The sequence below is a fragment of the Halichoerus grypus genome, chromosome 2, assembly GCF_964656455.1.
Source record: "Halichoerus grypus chromosome 2, mHalGry1.hap1.1, whole genome shotgun sequence".
Lineage (NCBI taxonomy): Eukaryota > Metazoa > Chordata > Mammalia > Carnivora > Phocidae > Halichoerus > Halichoerus grypus.
In genome coordinates, this window is record NC_135713.1 from 117,243,672 (window position 1) to 117,267,174 (window position 23,503).

The following is a 23,503-nucleotide window of genomic DNA, read 5'->3' on the forward strand; positions in this document are numbered from 1 at the left end:
GAATTCCAACAGAAGGCCAGGATACTTCAAGCACCGTGGGTAATGGGGAGACGTGCTCAAAATGGAGAAGTGTGCAAAGAACAGATCATGCAGAGATGTGGAGTCACGTTGAAAGTTAGGGCTTTTGTCTGAGGGCAGTGGAAAGCCAGTGGGGATTAGAATTAGGAGGTGACATGCAATACTTGACATTTTTTTTTAAAGATTTTATTTATTTATTTGACAGAGAGAGAGAGAGAACAAGTAGGCAGAGAGGCAGGCAGAGGCAGAGGGCGAAGCAGGCTCCCCGCTGAGCAGGGAGCCCGATGTGGGGCTCGATCCCAGGACCCTGGGATCATGACCTGAGCCGAAGGCAGCAGCCCAACCAACTGAGCCACCCAGGTGCCCCAATACTTGACATTTTAAGATGCTTATCGGGTTGTGAATGGAGAACAGACCCTAAGAGGGGCAGGAGGGAAGGCAGGGCATGAGTTAGGAGGCCTCAGAATCGTGCAGAAAGGAAATGACGGTGGCTAGGCTGGAGCCGGGCAGTGCTACAGCTAGAAACAGGCAGGCCCTTCCAAGAATTAGCCTGCCACTGGACGTTCTCCTTCCAGAGTCCTAAGTGTCCCACATTCAGAAGACAGAATAGAACACCAAGCCCCAAAGTCGAGGTGGTCAGAATAAACCATAAAAGTTTAGATGTCCTATTGCCTATAACTAGCCAGATTTATTAGGTTTCCAAACCCAATTAAGTAAGATCCTTGTCCAACATTGGCTCCCATGGTTTTCTGAAAGGCGTATACATTCTCCTTTACACCATGGCGGCTCTCTCTGTCCTTTACAGCTTTGGCTTGGATATGAGACCAAATGGCTTTGACTGGGTGATCCCACCTACACACAAAATCCAAAGGTGACTTTATATGCCCAAAGGACCTGAACAGTGGTCTCTGCTGTCCAAGAGAAACACAACTGTTTATACTCTTTGGAAGCAAGGAGAAGGAAAACAAAGTGGAATAGCAATGTATCCGTTCTACATGCAGTAATAATAACAACAACATGACTTGTTGTGTACCTCAAGGCACTTTACTTGTAACTCACTGAATCCTCCAAGAGACCCATGAGGCAGGTACCACTCTTAGTCCTGCTCACTGGTAATGGCACGAAGGCTTAGGGGGCAGTGACGTCTGCTGGTACAAGAGGCAGAGTCAGGGCTCGGGGCTGGTTGGCCCGGACTGGCTGAACGAACTCCTAACGACCAGGGCTCAGGGCTGCCTGCTCTGTGATGACTCTGTTTTAAAAACTACACTGAAGGAGATCATCCAAAATGTGAGTGGAGCAGGGATATCAGTAAATTTTCTTTTTTGGTTTTATTTTATTTTCTAGTGTTTGGAATACATAGAGCCTGGTACATAGTGGATACTCAAAAACTATCTATTTACTGAAATTGTTGGGTTAATGAGTATGTGTTACTTAAAAATTATCTTTACATCATTAATATATTTCATTATAGGAAATGTAGGCAATACCAGAAAAAAAATTTACCCATTATCCGGAGATAATCATATTAAGATATTGATATCTTTCTAGTCCTTTTCCTGTGTTTCTGTCTGTCCATTTCTATCTCCTACCTGTCTATCTACGCATATAGATAGTATGTGTGTATAAAACAAAAATGGGATCATACAATATTTATGGACTTTTACTTTTTCACTTAGTGATATATCATGGGCATTCTCCATTCCATTTTATATTCTTTTATTTTTTGAAGGTTTTTTTTTTTTTTATTTGAGAGAGAGAGAGAGAGCACAAGCAGGGGGAACAGAAGAGGGAGAGGGAGAAGCAGACACCCGCTGAGCAGGGAGCCTGATGGGGGCTCCATCCCAAGACTCTGGGATCATGACCTGAGCCGAAGGCAGACCCTTAACTGACTGAGCCACCCAGGCGCCCCATTTTATATTCTTTTAAAAGAGAATTCTTCACAGTGGCAGTGCGTACCCCTAGAATTTATTTAATGAGCCCTCTCTTACTGGATATTCAGTTTGTAGTACTAATATCAATAATGCTTTATTGAACTTCCTTCTAAAAAACATTTATGCAATCTATATTACTATTAAAGAGAAAATGACTATGTATTGAAATACAAAAGTGAGAAAGACACTTACTTAGGGGGTTCTTTTGGGTAGGCCAGCTAGCATATTTCTGGCATCTGTCCGTCAGAATCAAAGCGGAGGAGATGTCATTTACAATACTCTCCACTTTCCCAGTCTTGTCATTACTCACCTCTCAAGTATGTTTTTGGTGCCACTGTGTTGCAATGCAGGTAGGTTAAGAAAAATTCCAGTTGTGGCTACAATGTGGGCCCTGAAGTCAGGCAGCTGGCTGTCTGTTCCCAATCCTACCCTCACCAGCAGCCTGACTCCAGGCAAGTTCATTTTTCTGAGCCTTAGTTTCTTCATGTGTAAATGGCATATACCCCAGAGGATGCAATGAGGTAAATCAGGCAAAGCTCTCAAGCAACTGCCCAGCCTAGAATGAATGCTCAAAAAATGATGGTTTCTATCATTATGAAAATAGACAAAGACTTTTCTCACAGGTTCAGTGCTTTGGAAAACTCCCGCCCAACCTACAGTGCAGGATCCAAGTAAAATGAACTAAAAAAAAAAAAAAATCACTCAACATACCCTCTGGCTATATTACCCTTTTACTCTTTGTGTGTGTGTGTAAGACTAAATTAAAAAACAATTAACTTGGGGCGCCTGGGTGGCTCAGTCGTTAAGCGTCTGCCTTCTGCCTTTGGCTCAAGCCACGGTCCCAGGGTCCTGGGATCAAGCCCCGCATCGGGCTCCCTGCTCCGCGGGAGGCCTACTTCTCCCTCTCCCTCTCCCCCTGCTTGTGTTCCCTCTCGCTGTCTCTCTCTGTCAAATAAATAAATAAAATCTTAAAAAAAAAAAATTAACTTTCCCCCCCTTCCTTGCCAAGAACCAGGTTTGTTGGATTAGAGATATATTTAAATTCTGTTGTTCACAGCTGCAGTTAGCATTTAGCCAGCTGTGTTTTATAAATGTCTATGCTAAAATAAAAACAAAGCAGGCAAAAAAAAAAAAAAAAAAAAGCAGGACTGTCTATAGCAATCCTCAACTGCTCTCAGTTTTATATAACAAAACAGAAAATATCTAACCCCTAAAACACAGACCACAGAAAGAACTACCCTGACTTGTATACTGTACATTGTTAACCCAGACACACTGTTGGCATGTAGTAGGTGCTCACTGAGCCTTGCTGAATATATTTCTTGAATGTATGTTTTCCTTACAGACAGCAAGCTGTTGAGAAATAAATCAGGATATTCATTACATCCAAATACTGTCAGAGGGGCAGAAGAAGATGATAGATGATTGAATGAACAGATGCTTTTTGAGTTTGTAAATTGAGTGTTTGGGAAACTTTATCCTCCTAATTCATGGCTCTTGAAATATGTTTATGATCCTGGTGGAACTGTCTAGGGCTTTCTCTAAACTGCCATCAGGGACAACACATAATGATAAAGCACTTCTGATGGGCCAGGCCAAGCTTTTCCATTTTCGTCTAACTCCAGGCAATGCTTGGCAAAATCTTAGTGTAGGTGTAAGAGTGTATCCTCCATATCAAAATGGCTCTAGAGAGCATGGGTAACACATGCGGTTGTAAGACAACCCCCCGCTGGGCCAAGATATTAATTACAGAGTGAACCCCTAAAGCCAAATAACTATGAGGCACCCCATAATTTCCAAATAACTAACAGGAAGTGGTGGAGCTGTCAGCAACCCCTGCTCTGGGGTACTTCTCTCTTCATAGGCTTTGCGGGTGTTGGTGGACTGCCTTCCATGCATGAGAGCTCGTGCTGTGGGCGATTCAAAGACAGCATGTGTCCTTTCCTCTCATAACATAAGCTAGCAGAGGGGAGAGACAAGCCATCAGGTCGATGGAATCCTAGAAAGAATGAAATAATGGCTAGGCGAAGCACTCCATGGGTCCTGGAAGGAAGGAAGGGCCCTACTTACTGGAGATATCATGGAAGGCTTTGCAATAGAGGTAGCATTCGATAGAGGTCTTGAGGGATGAGAAGAGTTGTAATTAGCAGCCATCAGAGGGGAAGGGCCTTCCAGGCTAAGGGAAGAGTCTACACCAACCATGAAGGCTTGAGAGTCCCTGGTATGCAACAAGGAGAGGGAGCACCGCAGCCTGATGAGATGGGGAAGGATGTAGGAGAAGGGGGTGCTTTTCAGACCACATGTGGGGTCACTGAAATGCTTTGCCACGGGCTTTGGGCCTGACTGTCTAGGAAGTGGGAAGCAATGGAAGGTTTCTGATAATGGAAGCAATGACGCATGCAGATCCTCCTCCGGAAGAAGGACCTCAGTGACAGCGTAAGAAGTGATCAGAACAACAGAACTTGGAGGTGGGAGACTAATCCTACAGCTCTGTCTGCCATTTTCCACCTGTTGAACCTCTGGAGTTTTGCACAGTACGGACCAGTGCCAGCTTTCGCCTTGAATGCTGTGACCGTGTGCCTTGGGCCTGTGTCCCGTGGCTTCTCTGAGAGAACTGTCACATATTGTGGATCTGAGAACGTGGGGTGCCCCCCAGGGTAGCCGCCTCTGTTCACTTCTCTCCTCAGGTTCCAGGTTGATCTCCCTTGAAGATCCCACCTCTCCCCTCTGCTCTGACTCTCCTGCACCTTCTTCCAACTCTGACCTCTCCGCAGAGCCCTGCCTCCACAGCCGGCCCCACCCTCAGCTCCGTAGGGATGGGTGACTCGTTTTAGATGCAGCACATGCCCTAGGGAGCCCCCCTCTGCTCTGTAGAGTGGGATTCTTCTGGTTATGTCCACCCTGTCGGTGAACAGCCTCTCTATTCCTGTCTCTGTCCTGCGCACCCACACCCTGAGTTATCTGATGATTCCTATGTTGAGTTCCGGTCATTGGCCAAATCCGACTCATTGTCCACCCCTCGTGGTTTGGACCCATCATCCCCCTTCTACTCTCATGGCTCTAGTTTAGGACCTCCTATTTCCATTCAACAACTATTGATGGAGCACCAGGGACCGTGTTGAGGATACGAAAGTGCAGAGGAAGCACGAGGCCCCTGCCCTTGACCAGCGTGCACTCCAGTGAAGAAGATGAGCATTAAAGAAAGGACTTGAAGACTGATGAATTTTTTGGGGATGGAAACACAGAGCACTGTGCCCCTTGGCCTTGGCTCTGCCTCTGCCCTGCCCTCTCCCACCACCAAAATTTTCCCACAAAATGTTACCAGAAGTATCTTCCAAATTCCCTTCTCAAAAATTTCCACTGGCTCCCCAGTGCTTACAGATAAAAGTCGAAACTCTTCAGAATGGCACTGAGGTCCTCTATGACCTGACTCTGAACGAGTGTGAGGTGACCCTAGGCACCTGCACATCCCCCTGCCCAGCAGCACCCACCCCTCTGCGGGGAGACCACCTCTACGTCCCATGCCTGGGCCCCTGGTGAAGCCGGCCCCTGATCCCACATCCACATGCGCGAAGCCTGTCTGTCCTTATGGCTGAGCGGCCACAGCTTCTGCCATGTCCCCCCGGACCCTGTCTTCCGAGGGCTCTCACACTCCCATCCTGCTGCTTACCACGGTCTGTCTCATGCACGATTTCACTTCTCACCCTCCATCAAGCATAGGGAGTTGGTCTTATTCATTCTGAATAATCCTAACAGCAAAAATCATAGCTAGAACTATGAGATGCTTTCCCTGTGCCGGGAGCCCTGTACTTCACTCGTGTTACCTCGTTGCATCCTTAAAGCGAGCACGTGGGGCGGGCACCATCCCTGGTCTCCTCGTGCAGGTAAGCTGACTTTCTGGGTTTAAATCCAGGAATCCTGACTGCAGAGCCCATGCCTTTGACCACGACCCCACCTTTACTCCTTTACTGTGTTTTGTTAGGTCCTTTACACTTACTAAGGGTGGCTCAACTAAGTGCATGGGGACAGTGACCTCCAGAGCAGTGAAGCTCAAGGTCATGCTGTAAATCATAGTCTCTGAGAGATGACAAATGCAGAATGGCTAGTGGCCATGTCTTCTCTTTGGCATATTAACTAGGAAATAGAGGAGATTTTCAGAGGAAAGCTTTTTTGACTGATGGAGGGCAAAGGACTGGATAGCAGCTAGTTGCATCCCACTTGGTTTAATCTAGTTTGATTTGGGTGGTGACACACCCCTCTCGCACAGCCCTGCTGCACCGGGTGCCCAGAGCAGAGCACTTTCCTCTCACGCAGTCACCGGGTCTCTGCCTGAGCCTGTGAGGAGATGTTTAACAAGGGCAACAGCCTCTCCCCAACTCACTGGACTGGACCTGTCTGTTTCCTTAAGGAGAGAGGTGTGGAGCCCAGGCCCTCCCCTGAGGGCCTGCCCTGCTCCGCTCCAGACAGACCTGCCTTTGTGAATAAGGGCAGGCAGGCAGGACCTCTGTGGCATCCTAGCCCATGGGAGTGGGGCCAGAGGGGAGAGCCAGGATGGGAAGGGTGGGAAAGGGGAAAAGCTGGTTGCCCAGAGGGCTGTACACAGGCAGCCACCAGTGGGCCAGCCAGCGTGCTTCCTCCATCCTTTGTGGGCATGAACAGGGAGCGTAGCCCTGGAGAGCCTGGACCAATGTGGCCCCAGGTCCCAAAACCTGACCACACGAGGCACTCAGTCTTCAAATCCCCCCAAGAGAAGACCTCTGTAGTGTGGACATTTGGGAGTGGGAGAAAGCCCACCCCTTTCTTTCCATTGCCTCTGCCCCTTAGCTGGGGAGGAACTACAAGGTGGGTGGCCTTTCTTTGCTTTATTTCTTCCCCTGGCTAGAGTTTGGCTCATCTTGCTGTAGTCTAGACATCTTTATAATGCCACTTTGTCTTCCATAGCCTGGCTTAAATGCCACATTCGGGGGGGGGGGGCGGGTAGGGAAACATGTCTGAGGGTATACAGATGGACAGACAGATAAATAGGTAAATGTTGGGAGTCTTGTCTAACACACTGTGCTTTCCAGTCTCTGATTCAAGGGTGCCCCAGTACTGCTGCATTGTGTGAAACCCTATGCCCCAACCCAGCCAGCACACTGCACTATGTCCTTAAGATTTTTAAGTGAGCAGAAACAAGTTCTGAGAGGCTAGGCCTTTTTTTGGCACACTCCTTAGACCATGAGAGTCATTCTGTTGTGTCGCAAACCCAGTGAAAAGTCCTAATTCCACAGCTTCCCCAAGGGGCATCTGGAGGGCCCATGATGCTGCTCCGGATCCAACTCTGTGATAACCAGACCTTGAGGGGAAACCAGTGTTGTTAGAGAACTTTCATCAAATGCCATGCTGGAGTGGCTCGTGCAACACTGCAATTCTGTTGGCAAAGGTGTACATAAAAATCCGGGTTTTCCTGATCCCGGGATCGATGCAATGAGGCAGGTCAGCTATTAATGGCGGAACAAGGCAGATTGCGGGGGGTGGGGGTGGGGGTGGGGTCTCACCTCAAAAGAGAAAGGCTTGCCAGAGAGCCAACCTGGAGAAAAGTCATTAGTTCTAGCTTGGGTCCTCATGAAGTGAGGAGAAATATCAGGGATAGGGCGCCTGGGTGGCTCAGTTGGTTAGGCGACTGCCTTCGGCTCAGGTCATGATCCTGGAGTCCCTGGATCGAGTCCCACATCGGGCTCCCTGCTCTGCAGGGAGTCTGCTCCTCCCTCTGACCCTCCCCCCTCTCATGTGCTCTCTCTCTCATTCTCTCTCTCTCAAATAAATAAATAAAATCTTTAAAAAAAAAAAAAAAAAAAAGAAATATCAGGGATAAAGAAAGGAGCTGGTAGAGCCTATCTGCCCGGGAGCCTCTGCAGCCTCCCCAGAGGAAAGCCTGTTTATACCACTTGGAGAGGAAATACGTGCAATGCTCTCAAGACTGTGGAGAATTTCGGATGGGAAACACCAGGGAGATCTGAAGATACGGGGAGGCTCTGGTGTGTGAGTTATTTATGTGGTACACAGATCCTGACTGATTTTGATAAGCCAGACTCATTAGGCAGAGGTAAGAGGGTTTGAAAAAAACATGCATTTACATGTAGGCTACTGCATATTGAGGGAATTCCAGCAAGGACAGAGGCAGACCGCTGGGAGAAGTGACCAAGGGTGCAAGAAGAGACAGGAGGATGATGGGACAGAGAGGAGGCTCGTTGGGGGGAGCTCTTGGGTCACTAATTGCTTGAGAAACCCTGGGGTTTGTGGTGGTCTTTTCCAAGGGAGATGAGCCAGCCATCTTCCCAAGGCAAAAAGTTCCTAAAGTAATGTGTCCAAAGGGGCCAAAGTCCTGAGGAGGGGAGTGCTGGGGAGATGGAAAGCTGGCTCAAGAAGGAGGATGGCAGCTGGGGGAGAGCATGCAAGGTGAGGCCGCAGTCCTAGATACACACCAGCGCAGAACAGGAGCGCCGATTTGGGTTCTGAGATCCCTTCCTGCTGAGAGTCCCAGTTGGATGTTTTGCAGCGGGGCTCCCCAGGTAGTTCAGGAATAATAATAGTAACACTTTTTAGAAAATGTAATCTGGTTATATAAGGTAATGCTATTATTTAATTATTAGTCTCATCATCATCATTATTCAATGTGTATGCAATGCAGCACTGTGCTAAGCCCTTTACAGAACTCTATGCCATTTTATCCTCACAAAACCCTAGGAGGGTAGGTAATATTGTTACCCCCTTATAGAGGAGAGGGAGAACTGAGGTTCAGAGAGGTGATGGTGCCTAGCCCCAGTCTCATGGTGAGCAGCAGCCAAGTCAAGACTTGCCCTCAGTGGGGCTGACTCCAGGGGCCAGGCTCCTGTCCCCAGGGAAAAGGCTCATCCCACCTAAAGTCAAGAATGAAACCTGTAGACGTTGACGGAGCCATGAATCTAGCACAGGTAGAATAACCAAAAACACCCCAACTGCCTCTTACTAGATGTCTACCTACTTCCATATTTTATTAAACTTAAGACACCATAAATTGAAAGGTACACCATCATTTTACATACCACCATGAAAAAAATGCTGTACTTCCTGATTCTAGAGATGTGAAAATACCCAAAGAAAACTGCCCCCAAGGCTTGGGAAGTGTTTCAAGTGCCATACTGTGCTAGGAGCTGTGCCTCTACTATCCCATTTCATCCCAACCACAGCCGTTGCTTATCACTCCTGCTTTTACAGGTGAGGACATAGGCCTTAGTGCAGCGAGGCCTGAGTGTGTGGTCAGTGACACAGAACCAGGGAGCCACAGAGCCTCGGCGGCTTCCTGGGCTAAAATGCCTGCCCTTAACCAGAAGGCAAGACTGCCTCTGAAGGAGATGGGCCATCTTTGTCATCTGTTCTTTCTGGTGGGTGGACAGCTGGGCAAACCAAAAACACGATGGAGGTGCCTGGCCTCAAGAAAAAATAAAATCTCGCCTCGTTCCTCTTCACAGGGTCATCTGTGCCTGGGCTCACTCCAACACTCAAGCTCCCCTGGGCTCCCGGAGTGTGTCCTCTAGTTGCAAAGTCGGCCAACCCCTTTAGGAAGATCCTCCAAGATCTACTCATTCATTTACTAGCTCATAAGCTTCCTCGGTCTGGGGTCTTTCTCTGACCCATCTTTCCCTTTTCCCCAAACTCTAGTGAGCAATCTGCACTAGATTCTGTAGCGTCATCCTTGACCCTGAACCTTATTCTGCCCACATCTTCCTTGTCTCCTCCCATTTCTCCAAGTATCTTAAGTCTCTGACCCTGCCCTGCCTTGTGCAAGAGCCATGGTCATGTCCTAATCAGTTCCTAGCCCTGTTTCACATCTCCTTCCCATTATAGGTTTTCTAGAAACCCTGCATATTAAAATGAAAACATGGGGCAAAAGAGAGGTGGAATGAGGAGGTTGTAGGTGTGAGAGAAGTCAACTAGACAAGTTTTCTTACTTTCATTTTCAACTCCAAGACTTCCATCACCCACTGTGGGCTGTGTATCTACAAGCCAGCCTCTTGGTTTCCCAACTGTGTCATCATCATATATCTTGTTGCCCTCTCTCTTGACCTCTTGGCTGTCCTTCCCATAATTTTCCATTGTGAAGAAGGCAGTTATACTATAATGAAATCTTCCCCATCTCTTTAAAACACCCTTGTTCCCTCCCCTCCCAGCCACTGAGTCACTCTTTCCCTTCCTATCTCTTCTTGAAGACTTCTCAACAGTGGACATGGAGGATGGTTCTTGGCACTTTCCCCTTTCCCAATATTACTCCCCACCTCAACAAAAACTTAAAATCACAGCTTGGAATTGCCTCCTTGGAACCAGCAAAATCATTGGCAAACACCCGTTTTCTTCTTTTCTGGATTGACCTTCTACTCACTCATCCTCTATCCTTCAGAATCTTTTTCTTTGCATGACTATCTCAACTCAGCCCAACTTCCCACAGAGCCCCAGTAAGGGGAACTTTAACAGAATTTCTGCTTTCAATATTTGCAAATCTTTAGTGAATATTAGATATTATTTGTTTTCAGTGTTTCATCCAAGTGCTAAACCTTCTCGGTAAAGGTTTCCTTTGCTGTAAGTTCCCCCAGCACAGAGACACGTCTGCCTCATTCATTCACTCCACACACCACGAGGCTGCAGTAAATACACGCTGAGTGAATGATGACTAGCAGTCATCACTGGCCTTCTGTGTCCATTTAGTATGTGAGCTCCATGAAGGCATCCGTTCATTCAACAACTATTTATTGAGACCCTACCATCTGCCAGGCCCTATGTTAAGCATGGTGGATATAACAATGAACAAAACACAAGTCCCTGCTCTCTTGGAGCTTACCTTCTAATGGAAAATAACTGTTTAAAGATCATTAAAGAGGTGTCTAGCTACCTAATATCAGACTCTAATAAGTGTGTTGGAGAAAGTCCTGAAATGACTGGAAGTTGAACTCATATTTGTCCTAGGATACCTAAGGAACTGGGAAAGAGGGATTCAGTTGGCGAATGAGATGAGCACATCTTTTCACAGCTTTCTTGAGATAAAATTTACATACCACACAATTCACTCATTTAAAGTGTCCAATGCAACGGCTCTTACTATATTCACAGAGTTGTGCATCTCTTGCCACTATATCCCTTCAGGACATTTTCATCACATTAAAAATAACCCACACCTATTAAGCAGTCCCTCCCCATTCTACCCTCCCCCAGCCCCTGGCAGCCACTAAACTACTTTCTGCTTCTATGAATTTGCCTACTCTGAACATTTCATACAACTGAATCATACAAAATAGAGTATTTTGTGACCACCTTTTTTCACATTGCATAACAATTTCAAGGTCCGTCCGAGTTGTAGCATGTTATCAGTACTTCATTCCTTTTTATAGCTTAGTAATATTCCACTGTGTGGCTACACCATGTTTTATTTACCTATTCATCATTTGATGGGCATTTGGGTTGTTTCCACTTTTTGGCTATTTTGAATAATGCTGCTATGAACATTCGTGTACATGTTTTTGTATGAACGTGTTTTCATTTCTCTCGGGTATATCCCTAGCAGTGGGATTGTAGGCTCATACGGTAACTCTCTGGATTAACCATTTGAGGAACTGCCAAACTGTTTTCCAAAGTGGCCATACTGATTTTACATTTCCATCAGCAATGTATGAGGGCTCCAATTCCCCATATCCTTGCCAACAGTTGTTAGTATCCATCTTTTGATGATAGCTATCCTAGTGGATGTGAAATAGTATCTCACTGTGGTTTTGATCTGCATTTCCCTCACGGCTAATGATGCTGAGCATCTTTTCACATGATGAGAATAGAGTTGACACTTGAACAACATGGGGGTGGGGGGGGGCTGACCTCCCATGCAGTCCAAAACCCATGTATAACTTTTGATTCCCCAAAAACTTAACTACTAATAGCATACTGTTGGCTAGAAGCATAAATGATAACATAAACAGTCCACACATATTTTATATATTACATACTGTATAACACAATTAACTAAACTAGAGAAAAGAAAATGTTATTAAGAAAATCATAAAAAACTAATGATGTAATGTATGGTGATTAACATAACATAATAAAAAAAAAGAAAATCATAAGGAAGAGAAATATATGTGGAAAAATCCACATATAAGTGGACCCGCGCAGTTCAACCCCATGTAGTTCAAGGTGTTCTACTGTATTCATATCACAGCTGTGAGGCACTACTCACTTGGATCTCAGCACAATGCCTGTATATCAGGTGCTTAATGACCACTGCTCAATGAACACAGGTAAGAATGGAGCAAAGAAAAGTGTCTTGGAAGACATTGGCGCCTTCAGCTGTGGTAGGCCTGGAAGAGGCATGGGTGCAAAAGGGAGAATATTTGGCAAATACGAAGCCATGTGTTTTGATCCCTCCCACCCCATCCTGCTGCCTTTAAACCATGCTCCATTTGGAGCCTCCTTTCCCAGAGGCTGGGTCAGGGGGCCTGTCACACAGAGCCAGAGAAGGAAAATAGAACACAGAATACAGAGGATTAGGCAGCTCCACTGCCAAGATTTGTGGAGAGAAGGCTTGCAGAACTGCTCGAGCTCCCATTTAATACAGCAAGTCTAGGCGTATGGACAGACTGGTGCTTCCACTACGGTGTAGGGGGATGCCCATCTGCCGTGGGAGCACCTGAAGATGGAGGTGGAAAAAAAGGTGTGTGTGTGTGTGTGTACGCATGCATGGGTGCAGGTGGTTTGGCCATGGAAACATCCAGATGAGCTGGGGGCAGCATGGCTGGCCTGGGATATGGGGAGGCCCAGAGGGTTGAGAGTGTGGATGGGTGTGATCCAGTGCAAGTGGGCATAATTCGTACTCTGGATCTCCTGCTCTCCCTGCATGATGAAGATGCTGAGATGACAGCCAGAGGCCACTGGAGGGGGGTGGTGAGCCTGCTGTGGGGCTAAGGGGAGACCTCCTGGGCGGGGAGGCAAAGAGCCCATGGCCAGCAGGAGCTGGTCATCCAATGAGCCGCCCTGACTGCACCGAGAGAGACCAGGACCTCAACTTGAGCCTGACGGGGCAGTGACAGGGCAGGCGAAGCACTCCACATTGAGACCCTGGGCCCCAGAGGCCTGTGAATGAGGGTCTCGGCTCTTCTGGTGAGAGACTGAGTGACCCTCACTCCCCTTATCGCGAGATGATACTTCTGAAAGGAGCAGGTGCCAGAGACGGGGGGTCTCGGGGGCAGAGTATTACTTAACAGGACTGTTTAAATTCTTATACTGGACAAGACTGAGCTGTTTTCAGCCACTTAACAGCCGAGGTCTTGTGAGAAAGCCCAGATTACAGACAAACAAAGAGAAATTAGTCATACTGTGTGGGGTACCTTGTGACCCTGCCACCCGGGTCTGTTTGTGGCTGGTCGCGTGGCCTTGAACTAGCCCAACACAGGGCAGTGGGAGCAGGGGTATGGTCAGAATCTGATGGAAGCTGGATGTGTGGTGTGTCTGTGACCGCTTCCACGCCTGCTCTGGAGTCAGGGAGTGCAGGAACAAGAGAATTTCTCCTCTTCCACCAGAAAAATAGCTCAAAGTGCATGCCCTTTGTCGTCTTTGGCTACGATTCGTCTAGAAGCTTTAGGAGGCATTTGGATGGGCCAGGCTGAAGAATCCTCAGTCCTGTAAGAGCGGCACCTCCCGGTTTTTGAGTCCTTACTTGGTTTCATGTGCTGTGCTCTTACACGTGTCACTGAATCCTCCCAGCCACGCTCTGAAAGTATGTACTGTTGTCAGTTATATTTTACAGATAAAGAAACTGAGGCCTTGGTGAGGTTCCCCAGAACCTATGGACCTACCACTGTGGGTAGTGGCTGGACCAGTGATCTAGCTGCAGAGGCTGGACACTTAAGCATTGTGTATACTACCTCGTGTTTTTCTGCCTTAAAAAATTCCCTTAGAATTAAAGCAAGATCCAGTTAAGAGCTGTTTATTGAGAAAAAAGTTTCTAAACGTTAGTTTTTTATTTGTAAGAAAAAATGCTTGCCTGGAATAGAGTCAATAATATTATAGTAACTTCATATGGTGACAGATGGTAATTATACTTATTATGGTGAGCATTTTGCAATGCATATAATTGTTGAATTACTACATTGCATGCCTAAAACTATATAATATTGTATGTCAATTCTACTTTAATAAAAAAAATACTTGCCCATTTCACAATAATAAGGATGATTACACAGAAAAACGACGTGTAACTAAAGTGGTAGAGAACCTGAGTGAGAATTCTTTTCAGTCACTTTTCTCGCAGCTCAAGCCAATTCCAGCAAACTCCAAGCCTCAGCTTTGTTGGTTATAAAATTATCCCCAAAAGACAATACAGCCAGCTCAGCTTAAATCGTGTGTACTTTTTTACCCACCCATCTATCTACCCACTCACCCATCTATCCATCCATCCACCCACCTATCAATCTATCATCCACCCACCCAACTACCCATTCATCCACTCATCCACCTATCCATTCATCCATCCATGCCTCTATCCACCCACCCACCCACCCATCTATCTATTCACCACCCAACCACCTATCCATCCATCCATCCATCCATCCATCCATTTATCCATCCATCCAGTTTTTCATCTCACAATTATTGAGCCTACTATGTGCCAGGCACCAGGGACCCAAATGAACAAGGCAGTTCCTCCCTTTGAGAAGATCACAGCTAGGGCAGAAGCATCCCCGAGTACAATGTATACGAGTACTAGACGGTGGTTCAGCCTGCATGAGGTGCAGAGTAAATAGGGAAAGGGAGTGAAGAAAGGCCAGCATGAGAAGGAGAGATTTCGTCTGGAATGAACTACCCACTGCATCTTCTCTTCCTCTGGGTCTCAGCTTAAATGTCATCACCTCAAGGAGTCTTCCCTGACCATTTATCCTAAAGTTGGCTTAACTCTTCATTCTCGTAGTCCCTTGATACTGAATTTTAGTTTGTCCTTTAAAGTGTGTATGCATGTTGGGAGTGGGGAGTCTGTAAGGTCCCAGGCACAACGTGGTCCCATAAAGGCAGGGACCATGACTTGTTTTCACAAAAGTGTCTTCAAGGCCTGACAAATAGTGGGCGCTCACTTTGTTGCCTGAATGAATAAAGGCCAAAAGCAGATCATAAAGAGCCTTGAATGCCAGGCTAAGAAGTTTGGACTTCAGCCTGCAGGCAGTGAAGAATACGGGAGGTCATTTGAGCAAGGATGAGACCTGATCAGATTTGTGGTTTGGGAGGACAAGGCTGGAGATGTTGTGGATGAGGTAAGAGGAATAAGTTATAAGAGAAAAATTAGAAACAATTGCCTTGGATAGGGGTCAAGATTTTGCTGGCCTGACTCAAGATGGGGATGGTAGGGAAGGAAAGGAATGAAAATGTAAGGAATCAAATCATTAGGAGAGGCCTGTGGGTACTGAGGGAAAAGGAGTATGACTAAGGTCTGTGGTTTGGGTTACTTTGTAACCACTGTACTGTCATGAATGAAGGCAGAGGCAGTTTGGGATTTTGGAGACACGAGCGGAACCTGAGGCAGACAAGGGCACTCACGGAGACAAGGAAAGCACATACACCAAGGACAGACCCCTGACGGATGTTGGACTTCAAAGGATGGCTAAAGGAAAAGAAGCCAGGTCAGGACGCTGAACAAGGGCAGTTAAAGAGAAAGGAGAAGACCTAGCAGCTGCTGCTACTGTTGAAACTAAACAGAGGAGAAGGGTCTAAAATGGGATCAAACACTCTACTGCCCAGGGGGCCGGGAGAGTCCACAAGACAGAGTGGTGGAGACCCCGGGTCTGGCTGACACTCAATTCCAGCCGTGTGGGAAGGTGGGTGTAATGGGCCAGATCTTCTGGTGGTTAAAGAGAAGACAGAGAGCAGGAACTCTAGGGCAAATTTCCCAACTGGTAAACATCAATACTCTGGTTTCTCTTCAGATCGCATAAATCTTTCGCCTTTTACCAACTGGTAAACATCAAATCCACGAAGAAGAAACACAACCAAACGTGGTGCTAGCCAACTATAAAGCCTCGGGCCACATCTGGCTCCGGGGTCACAAGTCTGCAGTCCTGGTGTTGGAGGAGATCAAGGGCACTTTGAGTGCAAGAGTGGGGTGGAAGGAGGACTCCAGAGGACTGGGGATGACGGAGAGGTGCTGGGGCTCTGGCTCCCTTTGGGAAGCTCAACCCTGCGGGAAGGAACAGGACCCAGCACAGAGGCGGGCGCAGCAGGAAGGATTCTCCAGGAGGAGGGATTTAGCAAGTTTTGGGGCTGAAGGGAAAGACTGAGTGGATAGCATTCTTGCCCTCTTTTTAGAGGGCTTCAAAGGTGTTACAAATTTTTCCTTTAAATCAGAAAAATAACTGCAAAAAAAACAAAAGAAAATGTGAGTTCCTCCTCACCCACCCCATCCCATTCTCCAGAGCTAGTAATTTTTTCAGGTTTCTAGCCGTGTATCTACAGAAACACGTATAATTTTAAAAATAAGTTATGGGGTAATTCCACATATATTACTCTAGGGCCTCCTTTTCCCCCACTCATCTATCTACCTATATGCCTAGCTCTCTTTTTTATGGCTGCCTGGTATTTGCTTGGCTGTACAACTTATCATTCCATGATTGGTGCCGTGGTTTCCAAATTCCTGCTATTATTTAAGTGGGATTTTTAAAAGGATTTTATTTATTTGAGAGAGAGAGCAAGTGGGGGTGAGGAGCAAAGGGAGAGTGACAAGCCGACTCTGCACGAAGCACAAGCCTGACACGGGGCTCGATCCCACGACCCTGAGATCATGACCTGAGCGGAAACCAAGAGTCAGATGCTTAACCAACTGAGCCACCCAGGCGCCGCCCCTGCTATGATAAACAGTTCCTGCTGTGAACCTCATCCAGTGACCTCTCCGCACTGGTGTGAGTCCTGCCATAGGACAAATTCTTAATATTAAATGTGCCAGCGACAGTCTGTGCCGAGTGTGCTGTCTCTTCCACGTACTTGCTGAATCTGTCTGCTCATCCCTCAAGGCCTAGGAATAAAAAATGTAGGGAAGAAGATGTGCTTCCAAAGAAGCTTATAAACTGAAACAAGCCTTTAAATTATCTTTTAAGCTTTAAAGCTGACGAATATACAGCTTTCTTTTTAATCAAGATGTTGTGGGTAAGGACCACAACTCACATGGCTAGGTACCTCTTATTCATTACCTTGACAAACATAGAACGCATCCACATAACTCTCAGAAAGATAAAGTAAGTCAACCCTTCTTGATTTGATCATCCATTTCCTAGGTGTAGGATCGATATTTGAAGATACTGATTCCTGGGGGCCCATTTAAACATACTAAAAGCGTTCATGGTGTGGGAAATTTGTTCACAGATTTCAGGGAGACCAAAGGTTGAAGGCCATTAAAATGTTTTTGTTTAAACACGATTATACTCTTGGGTTTTGGTACTTAATCTGTGAAATCATCAGTTTAGTTAGACTTTCGGAAGAGGATTCTTTGGCACAGAGGGGGAACACCCTCTGTCATTCCTACAGAGAATGTGAAAACATGGAGAAGAAACAAAGACATAACATAAACAGCCTCTTCTAGAGACCTGCTATTTCAGCACGGCCCTTGGCACACTTAGCTTGGAGCGCCCTCTTCTGGACCTGGGCTCCATGGCACCATCCGACCACCAAGGCAGTCAGACAAGTCTGATTTTCAAGTTCAAAAGCTGCTCTAATCTCCAATTCCAACTTCAGCACATCCTTCTTCTACCTCAGCCACTGAAACCCTGAGATGTTCTTTTTCAATATTTGTGCTATATTTTCAGGTTACACAGAACTCTTTCTCCTCTTTAAAAATGACTCCTTGGTTGCTATTTAAAAAAAAAAACACCCTCCTTAGATCTGATTTAAGCCACTGGGATTCCACTTAACATTGTTCACTGTCAGAAATACATTCATAACTTTGAATAAATGGGAACTAGGTCTAGAAGCCAAAGGAGAATGGCAAACAGTTCTATGTGTCGTTACCGAATACACTGGAGCAATATATGCTTAAGATGAAGGCTTTCTGTCCCACTCTAGAAAGCTGTCAGAACCTTCAGTTAGCCTCATATTTCCTGAATTAATTAAACAAATATTTGCAAAGCAAATTGTATGTACATGCCAGGGAGTGTGCTAGGAGCTGTTTCACAATGGGGGACAAGGTGAGGGTAGTGTCCCTTTAATCAAACATGTGTGATAACTAGGTGTTTTTATTGCAAAATGCTTGGCAATCTTCGAGTGTCATAATGGGTCACTGGAGCTTCAATGTTCTTTCACATTACTGTTAATCTATCATGTGCTACTACTATTAAATTTAACTAGGTTAATCCTCTTACTCAGAAATGCTTTCCCTCAAACTTCTTAAAAGGAACTATTCAAACCTCCAAGGAACATGCTCATGATGTGTTGTGATGGGAAGGAGGAGGCAGGATGAAAGCAAACAGCGTTTGCAAACAGCTGCCTGTTTTCCTTGGAGCTGGGGTGGGTAGGGCTGAGGCCGGGCCCTGCTTGGATGTGGGAGCCTGTGGTTCCCTGGCACCATCTTCACAAAACTCTCCTGGGTGAGCACCAGGCCCATCACCCACAACTTGCCCCTTGTCCTGCTCATCCACCAGACAGAGGAGAAGCACCGTTTGTTCCCTCTCTCTCTCTCTCTCTCCCCCCCGCCCCAACCCCTTTCTCTCTCTCTCAGGTATGGAAGCCCATAACCCATCTGCCAGACTGAGGGGCACCAGGTCCTGGGCAGGGCCAGCCCCAAAGAGGGGGGTGTTTCCATGTAAGCAGACCACAGCATTTACGGAGTCAAAGTCAGCAATGACAGCAATGACAGCACGGGGAGGAATGAGCCACGCAAGGTCATCCGAGAGAGATAAGGAAATGACACAAGGCCACCCACCGGCTGTAAGGAGCCAAATCCCAACACGATTTCTAGTGAGATTCCACTAGTAACTTCTGCTCTGACTTTCTCTCAACTCCAGATGAACCTCTGAGCTGAGATGTTCCTTCTGCCTCCCTTCTCTTGGGTTCGTAACTGTAATCCGATGCTTCTTTGGGCAAGTCACGGATCCCTCTATTCTGTGATCCAAATTATAAAGGAACTTGGCTTTTTAAAAAAGCTAATTTTTTCTCTCAAATCTCTCCGGATCTCCAAGGGTGGGGGATGGATTCGGAATAACTGTAATCTGTGGGCTTTCCCCATCCTAAGTTCTGAGTTTTCAGGTGCCCTTTCCTCACTCTGTCCCACTAAATCCAGTACATTCAATTCAACTCACCAAATATTTACTGAGCTGAGCGCTGTGTTAGAAAAAGACCTGGACGGTGCCCTCAGGAAATTCACAGACCAAGGGATGAGAAAGATGAATAAACAAATCCTTTCAGGCCAGTGTGGCAAGGGCTATGACAGAATTATCTAGCACTTTCAAGCCATTGCTCTTGCGGAGTTAGGGTCTGGAGGGACAGCCGGACACTGATCAGAAAACTGCACACAGGAAAGCAGGATTTCAGTTCTGACCAGTACCCTCGAGGAGAGGCGGGCAGAGACAACTGAGCTTTAATGGGGCATGCTGCTGGGCGGGAGGGGGTCCAGTAGGGCATCCTTGAAGAAATCACAGTTGAGATCTGAAAGATGGGTCAAGGAAGATTAGGTGTAGAGTGTAGGAGTAAACAGTGGCCCAGGCAAGGGGGAAGAGCTTGTGCAAAGGAACTGTGGCAGGAGAGCACAGTGATCCAAGGCAGCAAACCAACGCTGGTATGGCTAGAGCCCAGGGTGGGAAGGGGAGTGTGGGGTGGCTGGGCCAGAGAGGTCGGCAGGATCCCACATATTGTGTGGTCAGCCATGGCCTTGGCTCAATTCCTCATCTGTATCAAGGGATCAGACCAGCACCCACCTGGTAAGAATCGGTGAATCCCGTTTAGCACTTAGGGGAGGATGCTCTCAGCACCAGCTGCTCTTACGTTGTACTCATCATCCTCATCATCTCACCAGGACGAGCCTGTGGATGAGGACCCTGTCGGCCCAGGTCAGATATTTCTTCTTAACACAACACTGCTTATGTGGGCACAGCTCCACAGAGGTCTCAGAGACCACAGAAATTAGCATAAATCCTATAAGGGTAACCGCTGGCTTTCTGGAGACATTCTGAATGAATGACCGGCTGGGCTGCTGACCACAGGGCTTAAAAACAACCACCAAGAGTTTATCCTCAAATACCCAGAAAAAACCGAGACAGAGGAAGGAGGACAGTGCCTCCTGAGAGAAAGCGGTCTATAAATGGAAAATTACACGGAAAGCAAACAAATCTTATTTGATGTGAACCCTTTTTGACTCTGTCTGGAAATCCAGGGCAGAAGGAAGTGGAAGGGACAGGGAGTGAGCAGGTGTGCCCAGGCTGAGGCTGCCTGCCGGGGACCAGTGGGTACTGTGACCAGGATGATGAGGAAGGGCTGGAGCCGCTGCCAAGGCACCCACACCTCAGGCCAGACACTGGACAGACCCAGACGCTCCTGGGCTGCTTCTGAGCTGTGACGCATGCCTGGGCTGCAGATGTTGGCCCAGGCTGTGGTGGGGAGCAGGGAGATGGGGGGGGCGGGCAGGAGAAACTTCAGGGGTGTGTAACGAGCAGAGCTGCATCTCCCACCTCTGTTTCCTAATGTGGGTTGTTGTAGCATTGAGGGGGATAAAGTATCTAGTAAGCGCTCAGTAGATGTTACCCTCAACAACCAACTCTCTTCAGAGCAACTTAGAGCCTCCATTAACCATGACTTTTAGTTCCGGACCTACAAGCCGTTTGCTGCGTGGCTCGAGGAGATTTCTGAACATCTCAGTGCCTCATACTTCTCCTTAGAAGAGAATCGTGACCCTCTGATTTACGTGGCTCTACTTCAAAAACATTAACAATAACAAGAGGTAACGTTTGGTGACATGTTTTATCTATGTGCCAAACACTGGTAAGAATGTTCCTGGAAGGTTAGAGCCTCAGTACTAAAACCTGGAGTCAGAACATCTGGGTTTGAATTCCAGACAGTTCCTTTCCTGGATGTGTGGCCTTGACCCATTATTTAACCTCCGTGAGCTTTAGTTTCTACACCTGTCAGGGGAGGGGCAGGGGGTTGTTCATACTACCGATGTCACAGGTTTCAGGAAGGACTAGATGAGGTAGAGCAGAAGGAGGCGGTTACCAGGGTGGCTGGTAGCGAGCACTTAAAACGTCCGTGCTTATCGTTATTACGAAGTCTCTTAGTCTCTGCGACCCAGAGCCCTGTATCCAGGAGACTGAGGCTAAGAAAAGGCAACATGCTCACACGATGGAATACTATTCAGCACTAAAAAGAAAAGAGCTATCAGCCAGGAAAACATGTGAAGGAAACTTACATCCATGTTACTGAATGAAAGAAGGCAATCTGAAAAGGCTACACAGTGTCTGATTCCAACTATATGACATTCTGGAAAAGGCAAAACTAAGGAAGCAGTAAAAAGATCAGTGGTTGCCAGGAAGTTGCCGAGAGGGAAACGAATAGGCAGAGCACAGAGGCTTTTTAGGGGCGTGAAACTATTCTGCATGATACTACAACGGTGAAGATATGTCGTCATATATTTGTCCAAACCCTTCAAATGCCCAGCACCGAGTGAGCCCGATATAAACTATGGACTTCGGGAGATTAAGATGTCAGTGTAGGTTTATGGCTGTAACAAATGTGCTGCTCTGGCAGGGGCTGTTGGTAACGGGGGAGACTGTGGGGCGGGGAGGGGCAGACAGGAACCCTCTGAACCTTCCTCTTAATTTTGCTGTGAACCTAAAAACTGCTTTTTTTTGTTTGTTTTTATAGATTTTGTTTATTTATTTGACAGAGAGACACACAGCGAGAGAGGGAACACAAGCAGGGGGAGTGGGAGAGGGAGAAGCAGGCCTCCCGCGGAGCAGGGAGCCCGATGCGGGGCTCCATCCCAGGACCCTGGGATCATGACCTGAGCCGAAGGCAGACGCTTAACGACTCAGCCACCCAGGCGCCCCTAAAAACTGCTTTTAAAACGTAAAGTCTATTAATTAAAAAGAAAAAAACAAGTTAAGAGAGGCAGAGCTGGGACTCAGACCTCTGTATCTGAAGTGTAAGCCAGGGGTCTGGAACTCTGTCCCCAGCTGTGGTGGCAGATTTGGGCTCCTCTGGCTGATGCAAGTCACAGGAGAAAGGTGGGTTGAGATGCAGGGAGGAAAGTTGGTGGGCACGCCTGGGTCAATTTTCCCTGGTCCTTGTCTGTGGATGGGACCCTACACGCCCTGCCTCTGGCCCCCTCGCCTCTCACCACTGGCCCTGCCAGGAAGGCGCTCACAGGGAAGAGGTGTAGATACTGCTATGTTACCAAGGCCCCTGTGTTGACACACTCAGCTCCTCGGCAGGGATAACCCAGGCCGTGTGCGTGCTGTGAGAGCGCGTGGGTGTATTCAGCTATACATTTACACTTAAAGTTTAAAATGTTTACCCTTTGGGACTCAGCCCCCACCTCCAACAATACAGGCACTCTCCATTATCCACCTAATACATTTCTAGAACCTGTGTCTTACAGCTGATTTTATGTGTTAATCATACTTTCCCATGAGAATAATGGAATGGCTGAGGGCGACATATTGAAGATCTCCATCCATGTGATATGAAAGCAACATCTGGTTACTATAAACCTCAGTTGTAGTTTCAATAATGGGGTATGATCCAAATTATAAAATGTGTATGAATGGATTATGAAGGGGGGGATAAAGATTAACACTCACCACCACTATCCTCATTTGGTGGCCACCTAAGAAGTTTCAAGCTCTGGGTTAAGCAGGTCATGTGCCTTAAGTCATTTGATCTTCACAAAATTCCTTTCAGTTAGGTACTATTATATATTGTAGATGAGGACACTGAAGCTCAGAGAGGTTGTGTGACTTCCCAAGGGCACACAGACACGAAGCGGTGGACTCCACAGAGTTATTTTTTAACTGCCATGGTCACCTGTGCTGGACTTTTGAACTTCCTGCATATATTATCTTGATAAATCTCCATGGATTTCCCCATCCTTTTTACTCCAAATGTCATGTCCTAGTACAGTCCTCCCTCTGACCAGCCCCCTCCACTCCCAACTCCTCTCAGAAGAACCATCTGTCTCTCAGGTACGTCCCAAACTGGAGGATGCCTCAGCATCACCTGGAGAGGGTTAGTATAGTGTAGACTCAAAAGGTCTGAGGCAGGGCCCAGGAATCTGCATTTATAACAAATGTCCCACGTAATTCTAATGTCGGTGTTCCTTGGATCATACTTTGAGAAACACTAATTGGCAGGTTTCCAGGGGAAATTAATTTTTCTTATTTAAAGCATCTGTTAAAGTGATTTGCAATGTTTATAGCAGCAATGTCCACAATAGCCAAACTCTGGAAAGAACCCAAACGTCCAGCGACTGATGAATGGATAAAGAAGATATGGTATATATACACAATGGAATATTGTGTAGCCATCAAAAAGAATGA

At 46.8% G+C, this 23,503-nt stretch overlaps 1 protein-coding gene and 1 long non-coding RNA gene across 6 annotated transcripts in view; one reads left to right on the forward strand and one right to left on the reverse strand.

Annotated features, from left to right (window-relative positions):
• LOC118550951 (uncharacterized) overlaps positions 1 to 23,503 on the reverse strand; it is a 360,365-nt gene that overhangs the window by 34,363 nt on the left and 302,499 nt on the right. The window lies entirely within an intron of this gene.
• The window catches only part of FGF1 (fibroblast growth factor 1), a 93,569-nt gene that overhangs the window by 18,687 nt on the left and 51,379 nt on the right, over positions 1 to 23,503 (forward strand). Inside the window, exon 1 of one of the 5 annotated variants that reach the window (XM_036099125.2) lies at positions 12,547 to 12,660. The exons of the other annotated variants lie outside the window; for them this stretch is intronic. The gene's annotated coding sequence lies outside the window, so the exon portion shown is untranslated. Of the gene's footprint in view, positions 1 to 12,546; positions 12,661 to 23,503 lie in introns of those variants that run through there. 5 annotated transcript variants of the gene reach the window in all.